This window comes from Pteropus alecto, unplaced genomic scaffold, assembly GCF_000325575.1.
Source record: "Pteropus alecto unplaced genomic scaffold, ASM32557v1 scaffold86, whole genome shotgun sequence".
NCBI lineage: Eukaryota > Metazoa > Chordata > Mammalia > Chiroptera > Pteropodidae > Pteropus > Pteropus alecto.
The window spans coordinates 9,300,202-9,312,313 of NW_006442109.1; positions in this window are offsets into that span (position 1 = coordinate 9,300,202).

Sequence of the window (12,112 nt, forward strand, 5' to 3'; positions counted from 1 at the left end):
GACCCAGCAGGAAGGGGGAGGTTCGTGCATCCTGGTTCCCGCAGGTAGCGGTGAGGTGAGCTTGTACTGGCCGGCTGCCGGGTGCCAGGTGCCATGCTGCCTCGTCTTCTGTGGTGACTGGAGCCCTCTGAGCTGAGTTACATTGACAGAGATAAGATAACAAAATAAAATAAATAAGGAAAAGGACCCCTTCTCACGTCCAGAGGAGACGCAGAGTGGGGGAATAGAAAACTTGTTCAGAGTCCCGACTAACAAACTGGCAAATAGATATACAAATTTAGATAGATAGATAGATAGATAGATAGATAGATAGATAGATAGATAGATAGATAATACTATTGATCTACTCACAAGGGTACAGGGAAAAGAGTTCTTAGTGTTGATGAGATTGTAAATCAGGGCAACCTTTTTTGAGAGCAGATTGGTAATGGTTTTTAAAACCTTAAATAAAACACTTCTACTCAATAATTCTGGCTCTATAAAACTTGAAGAATTAAGATGTGAATAAAGAGCTTTAAATAAGAGGTACAACGCCTATTCAAAAATACACATTCAGTCTTCCTCATCTCCTTTGCCTTTCCTAAAATTTTCTGTTCTAGAGGCATTAGGTGTGCAGAACAAAGTAATCATCTGCACCTGGTGGTCCAGAGCAGGGTGACAGTCACATAGCAAGGAAGGAGGCTGTAAAAACCCAAAAAGGTGAAGAGGGCTTGCCCACCAACGAGGCAGCCCTACACTGGGTCTTGTGAGCCCCAGGGCCAAGTGGAGAGGACAAGGCACCCAAGATGCGGAGGCAGGACAACTTAGAGGGAGCCTAAATATACTTAAGGATAATAAAGCCAGATTTCTCACTGTGGGAAAAAGAAGTTTCAAATCTGGAAAGGAAAGAGAGGGAAAGGGAGAAAATCCTGTAGTGTTCTATCAGAATTGGAGGTATTGCTGTGAACTCATGGTTTTCATTACCTAAGAAAATATGTAAATTTGTGTAGATGTGATTCTCTATTCATATTAAACATGCAAACTTTTCATAGCAGAGTAAAATAGAAAACATTAAAAATTAATTGAAACTTTTTTTCAGGACAGTATATTGAGGAGCAAAGCAGGCTGTCTGAATTTTAGTGTACTGTTACATTAACTAGTGCGATTTTGAGCAATTATTTGAACTTTTAAAGACTTCATTTTTACCCTATGAAAAATATGAAATTCTTCCAATATTGAAATATTATGATTCTGTGAATGCTGTTGAGGGTCTGGCTTCTTTGAGCAGTATTCCTAAACCCTCGCTGTGGCCTGTGGAGTCCTGATCAAGAAATGCCCTAGTAGTTTATGTTTGTAAAATAGTCTAACGTAGGAGAGTTTTCCTCATTTCCAATTCAGACTGGCAATGATTCATTGGTCCTGTCACTCTTCCTGAGTGCCTAACATAGTGATGACCACACAGAAAAGAATAAGACTCAGATATAGGTGTATGAACAAGTGACTACAATATGATAAACATTGTACATATTAGTCTGGACCACGTGAAGTTGCCATTTTTTCAGGTAAAAAATGTTTGTATATTGACAATTTCATATGGCTCATATGAAATTACATACATAGCATTGTGAGATCGCAAATGTGAGGAACCAGAAATACAAGGTCAACCAATAATAAAAATGTATCATAAACTGAGAACTACATTTAACTCAATCTTTTATGATGAGATCCAAAATCAAATAAAAGAAAAACAAAAAAAAGAGCATGAATTTGAGAGAGAAGGACCTAGATTAATTCCACTTCTGCCCTGGGCTGATTACTTTCTTTTGGGCCTCGGTTAACTCATATATAAAATGATAATTATGCTACCTACTGTACCAGATTGTTGTGAGCATTAAATGACATTGTGAAAGAACAATGCCCAACATGCAAAAACCAAATAAAAGGATGCAGGTGGTAGTTTTTTTATCATTTAAATATAATCTGCTGGAAGAAATTAATAGAGGCTTTCTGGAAAACAACTTGGTTTTCAGTAATATTCACACACTTCGACTCAGTAGTAATCCTACTTCTACAAATCTCTTTTAAAGGAATTATGAAAGCTATGTAACATAATAACATTATTTAAATAGCTAAAATCTTGACCACCTAAATATTCAACAAAAGGAAATGATTGCATCATTCATGATACACCCATATGATGGAATATGGGGCAAGAAAAGGCTTTTCTCTCCAGAAATTCCAATCAGTAGGCAAATTTTTTAGCAATCATTCTTAAATGCTATCTATCTTCTTACCAAGAAAGAGAAAAATTGACTTGCTTAATGTCACCTTCTGTTTATGTTAACACTCAAAGGAAACCAAAAGTGGAATGAGCCAGCATTGGGCCACACTATTTTTGGTAAAATCTAATAGAAGGTATAGACATCTGGGAAATGTCTAGGACTTTCAATTACACAGACTATTCAATAAAGTGTACAGGGACAACTGACTGGCCATTTGGAAAAGAAACGGAGGTGCCTTGTACAAAGATGTAAGTGCACAAGTGACAAGCTGAGAAAAGATTGCAATATATATAACAAAAATCTAGTTTTCTTGACTATTAAAATAACTCTTCCAAATAAATAAAAGGACTATCTACCCAATAGAAAAATTAGCAAAGCACATGAATATAGGTAGTTCACAGAAAAAGTAATACAAATAGTTTTCAAATATATGGGAAAATGTTCGCCCTCATTTATTAGAGAAACACACATTAATATTAGATGTCTAGATATCGCCTTTCACTTATCAATATCAAAGGTGTGAGGGGAAGAAGCACTCTCATACACAATTGCTGAGAGTATAATTGCTGCTATCTCTTTAAATGGCATGTTGGCAATAACTTTTTTTAAGTCCCGTAACTGACCCAGCAATTTAATTATTAGGGTTTTTTTTCCTACAAATTTACTTAGACGTGTGTACAAAAAATTTTTTAAGGCATGTTCACTGCAGCAATATTTAAAATGTTTTTTAAAACTGGAAACAACTCAACTATTGAGAGGAGAATAAAGTATGACATGTAATTAAATAAATTATAACACATTTATACAAAGATATACGATACAGTTACTCAAAAGAATTAGATTTATCTATGCTGGTATAGAAAGATCTCCAAAATGTATAATGTTAAGGGGAAAAAAAATGTAGAACATTGTGTGGGATGGTCTTATTTGTTATAGAAAAATGGATATATTTACACATATTCTTATATATAATAGAAAAATTTGAAAAAGACACAAGAGAAACTGTTAACAGTTGCCACTGAGAAGGAACCCTGAGAAGTCTGGAGGTAGAATAAGGTTTCCTTTTCACTTTGTAGACTATGGCATTGAATGAATTTTATTATATATATAACTTATTCAATTAAAAACCATCTTAAAATTTTTTTTTAAACATTAACATGGGAATGTAAAATAGTGTAGACACTTGGAAAACAGTCTGGCAGTTAAATATAGAGTTAATATATGACCTGTCAATTCCACTCCTAACTACATACTCAAGAGAAATAAAAATGAACATCCATACAAAGTGTGTACACAAATGTTTATAGCAGCACTATTCATAAGAGTCAAAAAAGTAGAAAAAAACAAATGTCCATCAACTGATGAACAGATAAAAGGTGGCATGTCCGTACAATAGAATATTACTCATCCATAAAAAGGAATAAAGTACTGATCCATGCTATAGCATGGATTAACCTTGAAAACATTATACTAAGTGAAAGAAACCAGTCACAAAAGACCACATATTATATGATTCTATTTATATGAAATATTTGAAACAGGAAAATCAATAGAGACCAAAAGTAGATTAGTGGTTGCTTAGGGCTTGGCAGGGAAGGTGAACAATGTGAAGTACGATGATAACTAATGGGTACGGGGTTTCTTTATGATGTGATAAAAATGTCCAAAAATTGATGTGGTGATAGTTGCACACCTCTGTGCTTTATTAAAACTATAAATTGTATACTTTAAATGGGTGAACTGTATGGTTTGTGAATTGTCTCTCAATAAAGCTGTTATTAAAACAACAAAATGAACGAGGAAATTTGTGGGAAAAACAGAATAGTCAAGACAGCGTTAAAGAATGAAGCTGAGAGATTTACACTACTAGATATCGAGATCCATATAAAGATAGAGTATTGAGTATTTAAGACAATATTATGCTGGCACAAGGACAGACAGACTAATGGAAGAGAATAGAGAATCTGGAAGCAAACCCATATGTATTTGATCACCAAATTTATGACAAAGATGACAATACAGTTCAGTGGTGGAAATGATGGCCTTTTCAATAAATGGACCTGGGTTAATTAAATATCCATATGGAAAAAATGCCTTGACACCTGTAACTCATCATATGTAACAAAACAACTCTGGATGGATTATGGAACTAAATAAAACTTTTAGAAGAAAATATTGGAGAATATCTTGATGACATTAGGGTAGGCAAAGATTTCTTACACAATAAACACACACACACAAGAAAAAAACCCACAAATCATGAAGAAAATATATGATAAATTTCACTGTATTAAAGTTAATTACTCCTGACCTTCAAAAAGGGTAAAAAGAGAAGACATTTGCAATTCATATGTTGTAATAAGAACTCATATCCAAAATGTCTTAAGAATATCTGTATATTAATAAGAAAAAGACAGACAATTTAGTAGAAAAATAGGCAAAAGGCTTGAACAGGTCTTCATAAAAAAAGATATTCAAATTGTCAATAATTATACAAAGATGCTGAACTTCTTTAGTTATTAGGGAAATGCAAATTAAAACCACATTGTGACCTCGAGATAATTATGCTAAGTGAAATAAGCCAGACAGAAAAAGTTGAAAACCACATTTGAAAACCACACATTATATGTGTGATATAAACCTAAAAGCAACAGGACAAATAGAGACTCATGGACATGGACAATAGACTAGTGGTTACCAGAGGGTAGGGGGGAGGGCAGAGGAGGGAGGTAGATGGGCTAAAAGTGGTCAAATATGAAGTGACAGAAAGAAATCTATGAGAGAGGGACACACAATACAAACTAGACTTTTAAATTGTAAAAAAATAAATAAATAAAAATAAATAAAATAAATCCATATTGTGAGTACTTTATGCCACTAAATTTTACATTTTAAATGGTCAAAGTGGTGAATTTTTCTATATATGTATTTTACCACAATAAAAAAATACACACTATGATGGGAGTATAAATTTGTGCAACTACTTTGTAAAACTGGCAATATTTACTAAGGTTGAGCTTACATCTACCCTATGACTCAGCAATTCTACTGCTAGAAATCAATATATATCTTCACCAAAAAACATGTACAAGAATGTTCATAGCAACAGTATTTGTAATAGTTATTAGAGAAACAACGGAAATGTCCATCAACAGTAAATGGATAAATTGTGGTAAATTAGTATGATGTAATACTCTATAGCATTGTGAAAAATACACTATAACTACTTGCAATAATATGAATGAATCTTACAAACATCCTCGAGTAGAAGCTACACAAAAGAAAGTAATACTACCATATCTATATCTATATATAAAACAGGTACGTATTATTTATGATTTATGTACTTTTCTAGATGTGTATTTCCCTTCAATAAAACAATTACTAGAAAAAAGAAAAGGAAACTCGCCATAAAATTTTTTTTCTCAGAAAATAGGACAGAATGACCAAAATGTATTTTTATTCTTTCTGCTTTTCTTTTTAAAGTAAGAGAATAATATAGGCTTCTCTTACATTAAACATTTATGTCTTCTGAGCATTTTGTTTTTGTTTAAAATTTTGTGGGTCTTGAAAAAATTATATAACTAATACCAGCTTATTATGTGGGGGAAAAAAACTAGAAAAATATAAAAAATACCATACAAACCATTCTTGATACATTACTCAATGACAACTTCTGTTTACACTATGGAGTCCTGTATTTATCTTAGCCATACTTACACACAACTTGATAATATAGGATATTATCAATTTATGAATCCATATTTGCCTCTTACAAATTAAGATCTTTTATTCTCTTATTATGAAAAATTCAGTTGAGATATTCAAAATAAAAAATGTCTAGTTATTGCAAACACAAATTATTTCATATGAAGGAATTCCCTTATGATATTTTCTCATTTTAATACCATATTTTCTTACTCTCTAGTTATGAGAGACTCCTACTCTTTATTCAATGCTTTACTATTATTAATTCCCTTTGCCTATAATTCATTCTGTTCAGGGTGGGGCTGATTTTTTAAATGTTTAAATAAATAGCTAAAGAATACAATTCTTTGTCTAGATTTTTAAGCTCCTGTGAGTTTGGCAGCTGTTCTATTGAGTAATTGAGTGAAGGGTAATACTATCCTTCCCTCCCGCTTCGGAGGTGGTACATCCGCTTCCTCGTTTTGGATGTCAGACATTCTGAATGCAGTGAAGCCACCGGGTTATTTTGGGAGCCTCTTTTAATGATTACTTGGCCTTCATTTAAAGGAAAGATGCCTCAACAAGGTGAGAGATGATGCAATTTCAATTGTTCTCTAAGGATGTGGCTTCAACAAGACAGGATGTTAGATCCGGCACCTTTTTTTGGAGGGTAGCGAGGGTAGGGACCTGGCTTGGCATTTGAGAGAGGAGATGTGCACCCTCGGGAAGCACGTTGAAAGACGATATACTTGGACATAACAGCTTCCTAGATAGCAGCTGTGGAGAAGGAAGTCTTGACTTCCTTTAGAATCACAGTCCAGGATCCCAGATATTCTTATTCTCAAATCTGATCTGAGATTAAACAAATCTCTTTCCCAAGATCATTTGAATGCTTGTCATTATTGATCTTTTAAAGTTTTTTTTAGTGCTTTCTTCTATTCAGTGGAAAACTCCTGCATCATCCTTTTCCTGCCAAGTGCTTTGCAAAGATTACAAGCAGGAAATTTAAAATGAGAATAACCATTTGAGCTACAGTGGTCTGGGAGCTGTGCTAAGAGCGTATGGGGCCTACATGTGCAGAGCCATCTTAAATCTATCAATCTTTTTTATAATTTACACTCTTGGTCAGGGGCCAGGTCAGCTTATAAAGACCTGAGAATTTGCCTGGGTTTCATCTCTGACAATGAAGTGTACATGACACATAGTTCTGGGTTTATATATACTTTAAGATATTATAAACTATAATTAATAATACATTGATATATTTTATAGTTTTATATACTCCTAGAGGGCAAGGAATCTCTTCTCCATAATGTACCAGATTACTTTAATTGTACAGCTTCATAAATATAAATTTTGTTATTATAATGATAGCATTGTTGTGTCATTATAATTGCTACTGAACCATATGGTTATTTATCCTTGCTCCTATGTGTGCTTTCTCTGGATAGACCTTTATAACTAGGACCTGGAATAGCATCTGATATGGGGCTTCTGCCTATAGAGAATAACTAACAGTTCACTGTAGAATTTTAGAGCTGGACCAGAGAGGTCATGGTGTCCAATCACCCCATTTTCTAAATGGGAAAACTGAGCCTCGGAGGGATCAGTGGTAACCTTCTATGTCACACAGTTAGTTACAGGTAGTACAAGGACACATCTTCTGATTCCCAGGCCAATAATGGTTTAAAAAGTCTCAGTACCATGCCAAATAGTAGATAGGTAAAGTTTGTTTTGTTTGATAGTCGTCAACTAGATTTGTTTTGCTGTGACATTTTCAAATATCTTTAATTATAAAGACACTAAAGAGCTTGGTAATGCCAAAATGACAATAATATTATTTTTCTTTTATCTATCATCCCTTTCTCTAATTTTGATACTTACCTTCAATTTCAAGTGCTATCAAACCATATTTGGCATACGTTCAGCAGATTTGCATGAATCATAGTCCATACTTCTTTTGAGTTCTTTGAATTTGGGACCAGACTTAGAAACTGCCAAATTAGATGCCATTCAAATTTAGTTTATAAATGTTTGTTTTTTTCAAAAAGCAATTTCATATAATGTCCATAATGCATACAGTTCAAATTTAGGAATTTATTTTAGGGAAATGATCAGAGATGTACACGAAGATCTCACTGTGGTAAAAAGAAGTTTCAAATCTGGAAAGGAAGGAAAGGGAGAAAATCCTGTGGTGTTCTATTGGAATTGGATAGGAGGATAGAACACATTTTATTTAATGGTCTGCAGCTAAAGTTATAACTTTTATATATGTAAGAATTTCGGTTTGGGCTTCCATTTGTTCTCCTTCCCTGGGCTCTGCACCCACCAGGGTGGGCCTGCCTTTAAGTTCTGTCTCCCAAATATATAATCCTAACTGGCCCTCTTTTTTCCCACTGGCCTCCTAATGATACTCCATTCTCCATACAGCAGCTAGAGAATCTTAAAAAACAAACATTAGTGTACTGCTAAGGCCCACCAGTGGCTCCATCTCTAAAACCCTTTTCAGAACTATCCAGCAATGCCTTCTCCATACCTCACTTCATCCTACTTTCCTCCCTAGTCACCAAATTCTGGCCACCATGACCTTCTTTCCTCCTTCTGAACACCCATGCTTATCCTCACCTTTGGGCCTTTGGGCTTCCCGTTTACTCAGATTGGAGCAGTTTTCCCTTAGCCCTTTGCTTGGCTGCCTCCTTCAAGGAAATATCTGCCCAAATTCTCACTCTTTCTACATTGTCCCTATATTCATTCTCTGTCACATTGCCATTTTATTTTCTTCTTTTATTATTTTATTTATTTATTTACTTATTATTTTCTGGTTCCCTATTGGAAAAGAGGGACCCCATCTCTCTTGTTTCCCATTTCATTGGTGACTCTGAGAACCACATCTGCCATATAAACAATAAATATTTGCTCAATGAATAATTTTCTCACTTCTCTTTCTGACCAGATCCTGTAACAATATCTTGAGGCACATTAATTACATAATATGATCCAATGTATCTCTGTTTTATAGAAGATGCTAGTTGCCGGAAAAGGTTGGGTTACACTATAAATCAGTAGCAAATATTGGACGGGATCCAGGTCTAGCATCTCTCCAGCCCCATGCTCTTTCCACAGCAACATACCTGAGAGCTAACTGAAGCCAAAGACTCCATTCTCCTCATGCCTTTTCTTATATTCTTTGTAAAGATATCTATAGAACCGTACCATTTTAGAGAAGGAAAAGTCCTTAGTGAGTTTCTGAAAAACTCTATGATGTGCTGTAATATCCTCTTATAAAAAAGAAATATTCCACGGCTTTTACTCAAAAATTTTTGTCACAGATTTTTAGCCCTTATTGACAATAAAAAATAAATGTTTTTTTTCATAAAATTATTTTGTTTTATTTCAAGCTGTTAGCCAGTTTGCAATGGAAACATAAAAAGAAGCATTTTCACTTTGAAGGGTTAAGACTTCTGGAGAGAACAATTTATAAAATGAAATAATCAGCTAATTCACATGGCCCTTTTTATTCCTCCCCTTGCAATCATAGTACTTTTATTGTTTTGTTTTGCTTGCTTTTTAATACAAAAAAAAGGACAAAAAATGATTACTCATTCAATTCCTATAAAAGGTGCTATATATCCCAGTTCAGTGCTATATATCCTCAGTAACTGGAAACTCAATAAATACAATCAAATTAATTTAAATGCCATTGAGGGAATTTTCTTCTCTATTTTAAAAACATTTTTCATACTTAGAATTTTTTTACAACTTTCTGAGGTATAATCACATAAGATAGGTGGCACTGAAACTATAAAATTTGAACAGTTTTGACATATGTGAAGAAATCATCATTAAATCAAGACAATGAACACATTCATCACTAGTTTCCTCAGGCTCCTTTAGAATCCTTCCCTTATCTGCCCATTGCCCCCACTATAGTTTGCATTTTCTAGATTTTATATAAATGGAATTGTATGCTATGTACTCTTTAATAGGCTCCTTTTTAGTCAGGCTTTTTTCACTCAGCATAATTGCTGAGTTTAACTCATGTTGTCTATATCGACAGTCCATTGATTACTAAGTAGTATGCCATTTTATGAATCTACCACAATTTGTTTATTTACCTTTTGATGGATATTTGTGTCATTGCCAGTTTTTTGGCTCTTCCAAATAGAGCTGCTATGAACATCTGTGTATAAATCTTTATGGCTATGTTTTCGTTTCTCTTGGGTAGATAGATACCTAAGAGTAAAATGGCTTAGCCATACAGTAGGTGTATGTTTAACTTTTAAGAAACTTCCATACTATTTTACATTCCCACAAGTAGGGGGGGAAGAGTTCTAGTTGTTGCAAAACTTTGCCAGTATCAGGTATGATCAGAGTTTTTAAATTTTAGCTGTTCTGCTGGACGAGTAGGGGTATCTCATTGTGGTTTTAATTTGCATTACCCTACTAATAATATCGAGCATCTTTACGTACTTATTTGACATCCATATATCTTTTTTGGCGAAATGAAGGTTTAAATCTTTTGCTCATTTTGAATTGGATTGTTTGTCTTATTATTGAGTTGCAAAAGTTCTTTATATACTCTAGATACAAGTCTTTCGTCAAATATACGATTTGCAACTGTATACTCCCTGGTTGTGATTTGTCTTTTCATTGAAGAACAAGTTTTTAATTTTGAGGAAGTTTGATTTATTGATCTTTTTCTTTTGTAGTTCATGTGTTTTTGTTCTAGTTAAGGAACTTTTGCCAGTTGAATGCCATCAGGGAAATTTTCTTCCGTATTTTGAATAACATCTCTTAAACTTTGAATATTTAAAATATGCTCCTTGGTCATGAACATGCTTAAAGAATCTCTCCTCAGCTCCCTCACCTGGTGAGACCGCTCTTATAAAACATTTGAACATAAAACATTAAAAAATTAATGTTAATATTAACATTATTATTAAAATTAAATATTAATATTAAAATTGAGAGTCAAAATAACTTAATGTTTTTCTTTTTTCAAATTTTTCAAATTGCAAAATTCCTTACCATTGGGAACACAGAAGAAATAATTAGAAAATGTGAGACATGAAAGTTGGATAGTCCTGGTCTCAATCTGTCAGATGGCTGAGTGCTTGCTTCTTCTATTCTGCTCTACCTTGGGAATACAGTCATGTGCTGCTTAATAACAGGGATACTTCTGAGAAATGTGTCATTAGGCAATTTCCTTGCACAAACATCATAAAGTGCACTTACACAAACCTAGATGGTATTCGCTTACTACACACCTAGGCTATAATGTATAAACTATTGCTCGTAGGCTACAAACCTGTACAGTATGTTCCTGTACTGAGTACTGTAGGCAATTGTTATACAATGGTAAATACAGTACTTTTATATGACTGGCAGCGCAATTAGGTTCATTTATACCACATCATCACAAACACATGAGTAATGTCTTATGCTAAGACCTTTAAGTTCCCAAAAAGGTGTTCAAAGCTCTGGGCAGAGGAGTGTGTCTTGGGCCCACAGGCTCTAGGCTCCTCCCCAACTGAACCTGGGCACATTGGGGGAGGGACAGAAGGAGGAGAGAGGGAAGGAAGGAGGGAGGAATGGAAGTAAGGAGTGAGTCCATGAGAAAGTCAGGTAGGACATGAAAGGCCACCTCATAGTCAACCTTATAGCCACACTCCGGGGCCTGCTGGTTTTACATTAGACATCACAAAGTAATAGGAATTTTTCAGTTGTTATAATCTTATGGAATCACTACTGCGTATTTTGTTGAGCAAAACATTAGGCAGCACATGACTGTACTTATCACCTTTTATTTCCATTAAATTCTATTTGGATGGAGGTAAAGAACCTTTTACTACCTTAATGGCTCTCACTAGAGTCCTCCAAGGGAGAGAAGTGTTCTTGTTGGAAAGAATTTTAATAAGTGCTTGAAGTTTTTTCTGCTTTATTACCTATGGCAGTCTGCTTGTTGTCCCCAACATTTTCTCACCCCTTCCACAGAAACCATAGATTTTTTACTAGGCCATGACTACCAAGAATAAAACTTATATTCCCAGCATCCTTTGCAGATGTGTGTGGCATGGGGTTATATTCTGGATGTAACCAGAATTGTTGTATGCAACTTCTGGGAAATGTTCTTAAAATGTAGGGGCATGCCCTTCTCTCTTCCT